Below are 8,717 nucleotides of genomic sequence, written 5' to 3' on the forward strand. Positions count from 1 at the left end.
AAGGTCACGGTTGGGCTGTGGGAGGCTTAGTCTTCCCCAAGCCTCTTATATGGGGCGCCTATGACTGTCCTTCCATCCCATCTATGTCCATCAATTCTCCTCTGCTCTGCCCTCCCCTTCCCTTCCTCCCTCCCTCCCCTCGATGTCCCCTGATTCTCTCTTCCTTACATCATCCCGCCTCCAGCGTTCCCTTCCCCTCATTGTTCCGTCCTCTGACGTCATTACGTTTTGACGTGAGGGCGGGACAATGAGTGGGAATGGATGTTACGAACCCAGGCATCCAGAGCAAATTATTATATAGGATGACTGAGACTGCTTACCAGTCTTGTAGCTGCCCTCTGGACCGGTCTCCAGAATTGCACACAGTACTCTAAATGGGGCCTCACCAGAGACTTATACAAGGGCACTATCACTTCTTTTCTCTGCTGATCATCCCTTCCTTATGCACCCAAGCATCCTTCTCTGGCTTTGACTGTCGCTTTTTCTACCTGTTTGGATACCTTAAGGTCATCGGACACAATCAACCCCCCAATTCCGCTCTTATTTCGTACACAGAAGCAGTTTCACCCCACTATATTGTACCGTCCCCCTGAATTTTTGTAGTCCAGTGCACGACCCTGCATTTCTTAACATTTAATCTTAGTTGGCCAATCAGTCAGACCGTTCTTCAAAGCTTCGCCAGATCCTTCCTCATATCATCCACACCCTCCTCCTCTCTACAAGTCGTCTCAAGATTCACCTTTTGTTTTGCTAATATAGTTGCATCTGATGAACTTGTTTTTCTGTGTTTAAAGAATGTTGATGTAATAATCAGTATGAATTTTTTTTATAAATAAAGGTGAATTGATTGCATCCTTTGGTAAAATAAACAAGGCAAGGTGCTTAGTTTGGTTAATTGAAACAAAAAGGGCTTAGTTAGGCATTTACACCTGTCTTTGTGCACTGTAAGACAGTTTGTTTCTGATGGAATGCAACACTTTTGGCCCTCTTCTGGAAGCACACTTTACCAATCTATTTTTTCTGATTTCCATACTGAATATACATAAGATAAATGGCATACACTGGAAACCCTCCATGAGCACTCCAGGAATGGTTGGGAACTTCTGTTATAAAGGATGAAAACTTAAGGGCTATGGACATTGAAGTTCAGAATAGGCCTGAGGAGACCTTTTATTTTTGGCTCTCTTTTCCTTAGCAGCCATAAAAGACAGTCTAGGGACAATGTGGGCTGTGCCCATCAACCAGCAGATGGAGACAGAGAAAATCAAAATAGTTCTGCATGTTTGATCTTCAAGGGCACTATGCAGCCATGGAATGTTCCGTATATCTCTGTCTCCAATGGATGATGGCTTTAAGATTGTATAGCTCCTAACAGGTCTTCAGTGCGCTCCTGACCAGGTTGGTGGACCTGATATCAGTTCTGCAGGGGATTTCTATTATTATCTACCAGCTGTTTAACTTTGAAGTTGCATTTTAAGGGATTATCTCAGATACCTTCCCAACCCCCTCCTTCTTCACAACCCATGTTGAGCTGAGAGGTATGGTAAAACCAGAACTCTCTCTGAATTGTTATTCTCCTTGTACAAAATATTTTTTTTTACTGTTTTTATCTGTGGTCAATGAGAGAGGAATTTCTCTTGGGCTAAGGTGGGAGCTTTGGCAGTCAGTCTCAATCCAGCGACTCAGTCCGAAAGGGCTGCAGAACCACAGTTCGATTGGGTGCACATTCGTGCCGCGGGAGAATTTTGACCTGCTCTGGAAGCTCTGGCGAAACTATTAAGCGCTGCTCACATACAGGGCGCAGAGAAATTTTTAACGCTGTAACGATTCCTCTTCAACATGCCTGAATCGTCAGCCCAGCAAAAAGGAAAAAATCTGCTCCAGGGTGGACAGAAACTTTACAGTCTGAGGCATGCAATTATTGCAGCTAGTAACCACGAAAGGAACCACCATTATAGAGCGAGACCCCTGCAGAGGCAGAAGCTCAAATGACTTATATCCGTTCAAGCTTTTCAGTCCCTCAAATGAACTGGATGGATCTGTATTAAATGTTTCTTTCTCTGCCTCCCTTTTCTGCGTTTCCTTTGGGTTCCCAGTCTGCTGGAGATTTATTTTTCTCCAGAATTTGTGCTTTTGCTGCACAAGGCATTCTTATTGAGAGGTACCCGATCCTCACAGGTGGGGACTCTTCTTTCTGCATCTGATCAGTATTCTTCAGTTCTTCCACATCTGGATAGGGAGGACACCTAATCCAAATGCCTCCTTTCAATATCTGGGCTCTTGTTTCATGATTCTCTCTTTTTCTCTGAACATCTCAAGGATAGTGAACTCCCTATGGAAGAGGCATAATGGCCCCATCTGCTGTCTGTTTTTTCCAAAGAGATCAGCTGCTTGAACTGCTAATTTCTAAAACCCTGGAAAATCTGATAATCTCCTTATCTCCAGCTCAGGATACTCGTAAAATGGCAATTCCCATTCTAGTAGGCTCCCAGAAATCTTCCAAGCATTTCCAATTCATTAAAACTATGCAACCCTTGCTGTCTGATGAGTGGGATGCTCCTGAATTTACTCTTGGGTGGGCAGAGCTATGGCCAAGCTGTATCCATTGTTGCCTGAGGACAAGGAAGAAAGTGAAGCAGCCCACGATGGATACACTGGTGACAACTGTCATGAAGAAGATTACTTTTCCAGTGGAAGGTGGATCAGCCTTAAAAGATTTGCAGAATCAAAAACATGACAACTTGTTTAAGCTAGCCTTTGATATTTCAGCTTTGAGTTTGCAAATGACTATTTACACTGCCTGCGGTGCTCATTTCAAAAGAGAAAAACATCTCAAATGCGGCACAAAGTGGCAGATGGACATTTTTCTCACAAAAGCATCTGTCATGATTTTCAAGATCAGAATTGGGACGTTTTACTCCACAATTTGTTTAAATCTTAAGGGGATGTGTTAGAGGTGGTTTTTTTGGGTGGGACTTGGGCGGGCTTAAATTTGGAACGTTTTAGTGATAATTAGAACAGAAAAAAAGGTCCAGGGCAAACAAAAGTGCATTTTTATCCATACCTGTTCAGTGACGACTAAGTCACAAAATGTGTCCTAACTGACCAGCTGACCAATGGAGGGATTTAGGCATGACCACCCTTCACTCCTCCAGTGATCACTGACTCCCTTCCACCCCCCCACCCCCAAACTGTAGATACCAGGCTCTATAACAGCTGCAAATATTTTGGCCCATTCCTAAGAAAGCAGCAATCAAGGGATGGAGTAGCTAGTGGTCAGTTCAGTAGACAAGAACAACAGGACCCAGTTCAATTCCCACTTTAACTGTTTAATTTCAGTTACAAATATGTGAACCCTCCTGGAACATAGAAATGCCTCTTGTATCTAAATACATACCTGCAAGCTTGAGGGCTATTGTAATGGTGGACCTTTAGGTACAGTAGGTTTTCTCTGTTCCTGGAGGGCTCACAATACAATATGAAGGGGTTTAGGTGGGATTTGTACCTGGGTCCTCTTATGTGACATCCACTGCACTGACCACTAGGCTGCCCCTATGCACTGCTGGGATGTCTGTGTGGCCAGTTTACTAGGAATGCTGCCAGACATACATTCCTATGGCTTGTTTTTCAACGTTTTTTCCTGGGACATTTTTCTTCAAAAATGGTACTTACAGATCAATGTGTTGAGCATAAAAACATCTAGCTCAAAGCTGTAATTGAACCAGAAATTTAGACATTTTTCTGGTTTGATTATGGCTATGAGGTATACATTTCTTTGTGACGTTTTAGGCAAAACGTCTCAATTCAGACTTGGACGTCATATCGAAAGTGTTCCTCCACGTTTCCAGATCCTCCTTTCTTTGCTTGCAACAGAGGAATTGCCTAAGAGAATGATTTCCAAGAATCTCCTGACTGTCCATCTGGAGAAATGAATGTCTTTCATTTTCAATGTCCTTTATGATTTAATAAGAGCTTCAGCAAAGAGAATTGCTACAGCAGTGTCTGTGAGACATCTTGTTTGACTCTGCAGTTGGTTAGCTGATAAAGATCCTAAAATTTGGAAAAGATCGTTAATGATTTGGGTGATCCTAAATATCAAAGGTTTCCTGAGAACAAGCCACAGTCTTCAAAGTATTCTTCCACGAAACCATTGAGGAGTTCAGGGTCCATTTCTTGGAGAATCCAGTAGGTGGATAATTTGCCTCAATGTTTCAGTCTAAAGAAGGAACCAGTTTCTGCAGGTCTGCAGCATCTTTTCTATGTCTTTCCTCCTCTTCCAATACTGGGCAGAGTTCTTCACATTACCTCGGACCGGTGATCATCATTTCTTTGCACTGGGCCCACAAGCCTTGGTTTCTAGACCTTGTCACCTCCAGGTAGATTAACCGCTTTGTCTGCCACAGAAGAAGGGCCTTCTGATCCAGAGACCAGTAACAATGAAGAATCTCACAGCATTTTGTCTTGCAGCCTGGCTCTTGAGAGGTTGTGCTTGCGGAAGAAAGGATCACCTTCAGGCAAGGAAGCGCTCCATTTTTTTTTTTATTTGTATCCCGCGCTTTCCCACTCATGGCAGGCTTAATGCGGCTTAGGTACTTATTTGTACCTGGGGCAATGGAGGGTTAAGTGACTTGCCCAGAGTCACAAGGAGCTGCCTGTGCCTGCAGTGGGAATTGAACCCAGTTCCCCAGGACCAAAGTCCACCACTCTAACCACTAGGCCACTCTTGCAGAAGCTTACCCAAGTGTGTGGAGGACCTTTGAAACCTGGTATTCTGGAACAGGAGTGTCTTCCTTTTTGGCATCCATAGTCCACAGCCTAGGCTTCCTGTAGGAGGATTTTCTAAAGGTTTGCTTTGAGGTCCTTTGAAAGTTCAAGTTGCTGCCTTAGCTTGTTTTAGAAGTCTTATTGAAAAATCCTTCATAGCGACTCACTCAAATGTGGTTTGTTTTCTTAGAAGAGCTTCTCATATTTATCCTTCTCTTCATACCACCTTTCCTAAATGGAATCTAAATTTGGTGCTGAATGCATTACAAAGTTCTCCCTTTGAACCCATTAAAGGGCAACTCTTAAAGATCTCATGCTAAATTCTGTTTTCTTGTTCACCATGCCCTCTGCTCGCAGAATTTCAGTGTTGCAGGCCTTATCGAGCAGGGATCCCTTTCTCCATTTTATGGAGGTGGGGATTGCTCTCAGAACCATAACTTCTTTCCTTCCAAAGGATGTTTCTTCCTTCCATATAAATAAAGAGCTTCGGCTCCCTTCGTTGTCCAGAGAGAAGAGTGGTTATAAGTTTAATGCCTTCCATTTATTAGATGTTCAATGTATTCTTATTCATTATCTCAAAGTGACAAATGAATTTAGGGCATCAGATAGACTTTTCATCCTTTTTGGCAGTCCTAGGAAGGGCAAAGTGGCTTCCAAAATAGCTATTTCAAGTTGGCTTAAGGAGACTATATAGAGGCATATTTTCAAAGCACTTAGCCTTCCAAAGTTCCATAGGTTTCTATGGAACTTTGGAAGGTTAAGTGCTTTGAAAATATGCCTCAATAGGTTTGGCATACATTTTGAAGGGTAAGCAGCCCCCACTGGGATCAAAGCCCATTCTATTTGAGTAGTATCGGCCTTGAGGGCAGAGGCTGCAGCAGTAGTGCTGCAGGACACTTGCAGGTCAGCAATATGGTTTTTGTTGAATATATTTATTAAGCACTATAGGATTGACCTCACTTCCAGAGAAGAAGTGGTTTTTGGAGCTCAGATCTTATGAACTGGGATTGTACAGTCCTACCCTTCTTAAGGACTGCTTGGTTATATCTCACATATCCTGGACTGGTCTGGTATGGGGAAATTATATCTTACTTAATAATTTTCTTTCCTTTGGTTCTACTAGACAAGTTCAGAGCCTCACCCAAGGTTTTCTCCATTGTAATTCTGATATTTATATTTTTCTAATTTTTCACTAAGTTTAGAGTTCTGATTTTTCCTTTTCAACAGTTCAAACATTTTCTTTAAAAGAAAAAAAATAGCAGTTGAAAAAGATTCAGTTCTAGATAATACAGAATCTCTTGTTCACCGTTGCTTGGTTTTAGAAATACTGAGCATTTCATGGCTGCATAGTGCCCTTGAAGGGCAAATCACAAAGAACTGCTTAGTTTTTCTCTGTTTTATCTGCTGGTTGATGGCACAGTCCATATGTCTTGGGCTGGGCTAGTAGGACTAAAGGAAAGAAAGCTATCTGGTAATTTCTCCATTTCAATGCATGCTAGAAAAAGCCTAATGGAAAATGTGAAAAGGCTGAACTGTCAATATTTGTATGATTGTGACTCACGTGTATGTTGGTGATAGAGGACTATATAACAAATCTCTAGCTGTGAAAGGATGAGTTATAGGTTAAAGATCACAAAGCTGATACCTTTGAATCAGAAGGTCACTTTTTGAATCCGAAAAGTAGCACATTTCATTACAAATTTATAATGTAGCTCTTGCAGTCCCTTCTTATGTCTCAAAATAAGTCCTTTCTTTGTCTTTGCAGGATATTTACCAAAACCCACACTCGCCCACTTACCAGCACTCTTGACATTTGAGAGAGGAGCAAGTGTCCACCTAAATTGTACATTACCACGTCTTTATGTGAACACCTCTGTCTATTTCTATAAGTCAAACAAAACACTCCAGTTGCAGTGAAGACTGTGTCAAGCTCAGAGAACAGTGCAGCGTATACCATAAATTATTTGGACACTTCTGATGAAGGCAAATATTCCTGTGCATTTGAATTACAGAATCTGGGACGTGTCTTCAAGTCAAAAGAGAGCAACCCAGTATATATTCCTATTGGTAAGTTATTGCTGAGATACACTTTACATCTGGTAATGTGGGCAGGGCTTTAGTCTTGTTAGAGTAGATGCATAACCTGGTGATTAGAGCAGTAGATTAACAACAATGAAGACCAGCATTCTACTCCATGTGATTCTGGACAAGTCTCAGGTAGAAACTTATTAAGGACCTTTTGTACTAAGCATTTTCTCGTTCTGATGAAATGGGAGAAGAGCTTTAGTAAATCATACCTTAGATGGTAGGCTTTCTAGGGGAGGAATACCTACTAGCCTTGAGCTACTAATGAAAAGTCGTATGTTGAAATCCAAATGAATAATATATAGTGGAGAAGTAGCCCAGGCTGAGAAGAGTGGCAGGCTGAGAAGTAGTGAAGCTGTGGTTCAGATCCTACTGATGCTCCTTACACCTCCTCCATTGCCATAAGTACAAACTTACATAAGTACATAAGTAGTGCCATACTGGGAAAGACCAAAGGTCCATCTAGCCCAGCATCCTGTCACCGACAGTGGCCAATCCAGGTCAAGGGCACCTGGCACGCTCCCCAAACGTAAAAACATTCCAGACAAGTTATACCTAAAAATGCGGAATTTTTCCAAGTCCATTTAATAGCGGTCTATGGACTTGTCCTTTAGGAATCTATCTAACCCCTTTTTAAACTCCGTCTAGCTAACCGCCCGTACCACGTTCTCCGGCAACGAATTCCAGAGTCTAATTACACGTTGGGTGAAGAAAAATTTTCTCCGATTCGTTTTAAATTTACCACACTGTAGCTTCAACTCATGCCCTCTAGTCCTAGTATTTTTGGATAGCGTGAACAGTCGCTTCACATCCACCCGATCCATTCCACTCATTATTTTATACACTTCTATCATATCTCCCCTCAGCCGTCTCTTCTCCAAGCTGAAAAGCCCTAGCCTTCTCAGCCTCTCTTCATAGGAAAGTCGTCCCATCCCCACTATCATTTTCGTCGCCCTTCGCTGTACCTTTTCCAATTCTACTATATCTTTTTTGAGATACGGAGACCAGTACTGAACACAATACTCCAGGTGCGGTCGCACCATGGAGCGATACAACGGCATTATAACATCCGCACACCTGGACTCCATACCCTTCCTAATAACACCCAACATTCTATTCGCTTTCCTAGCCGCAGCAGCACACTGAGCAGAAGGTTTCAGCGTATCATCGACGACGACACCCAGATCCCTTTCTTGATCCGTAAAACTGCAGACAATTTCGGAAAAACAAAAAAAAATAAAAAAAAAAAAAAAACAACGGAACCTTGCAAGACGTAGCTATAATTCGGGTTCCTCTTACCCACATGCATCACTTTGCACTTGTCAACATTGAACTTCATCTGCCACTTGCACGCCCATTCTCCCAGTCTCGCAAGGTCCTCCTGTAATCGTTCACATTCCTCCTGCGACTTGACGACCCTGAATAATTTTGTGTCATCGGCGAATTTAATTACCTCACTAGTTATTCCCATCTCTAGGTCATTTATAAATACATTAAAAAGCAACGGACCCAGCACAGACCCCTGCGGGACCCCACTAACTACCCTCCTCCACTGAGAATACTGGCCACGCAATCCTACTCTCTGCTTCCTATCTTTCAACCAGTTCTTAATCCATAATAATACCCTACCTCCGATTCCATGACTCTGCAATTTCTCCAAAGACAGGAACTTATCTACTGTTCCTGAATGTAATTTGTCTTGAGCTACCACTGCAAAAGGTTTGAGCAAAATCAAAATCTCTTCAACGCTAATTTTCATAAGGGGTTTATATTTTTAGTGATAGCCTGTGAGGGAGTGAATAGTACAGCAGCAGGTGTCCCTAGGGACACTCCTTCACTGAGGTTACAGTTTAGCCAACTTACGGCAG

General features: G+C 42.4%; 1 protein-coding gene across 2 annotated transcripts in view; it reads left to right on the forward strand.

The window, feature by feature from the left end:
- Positions 1 to 8,717, forward strand: part of LOC115471581 (deleted in malignant brain tumors 1 protein-like) — a 121,311-nt gene that overhangs the window by 47,365 nt on the left and 65,229 nt on the right. For both annotated transcript variants that reach the window (XR_003942370.1, XM_030205254.1), the window contains one exon: positions 6,530 to 6,831. The gene's annotated coding sequence lies outside the window, so the exon portion shown is untranslated. The remainder of the gene's footprint in view (positions 1 to 6,529; positions 6,832 to 8,717) is intronic.

This window comes from Microcaecilia unicolor, chromosome 6 (genome assembly GCF_901765095.1).
Source record: "Microcaecilia unicolor chromosome 6, aMicUni1.1, whole genome shotgun sequence".
Classification (NCBI taxonomy): domain Eukaryota; kingdom Metazoa; phylum Chordata; class Amphibia; order Gymnophiona; family Siphonopidae; genus Microcaecilia; species Microcaecilia unicolor.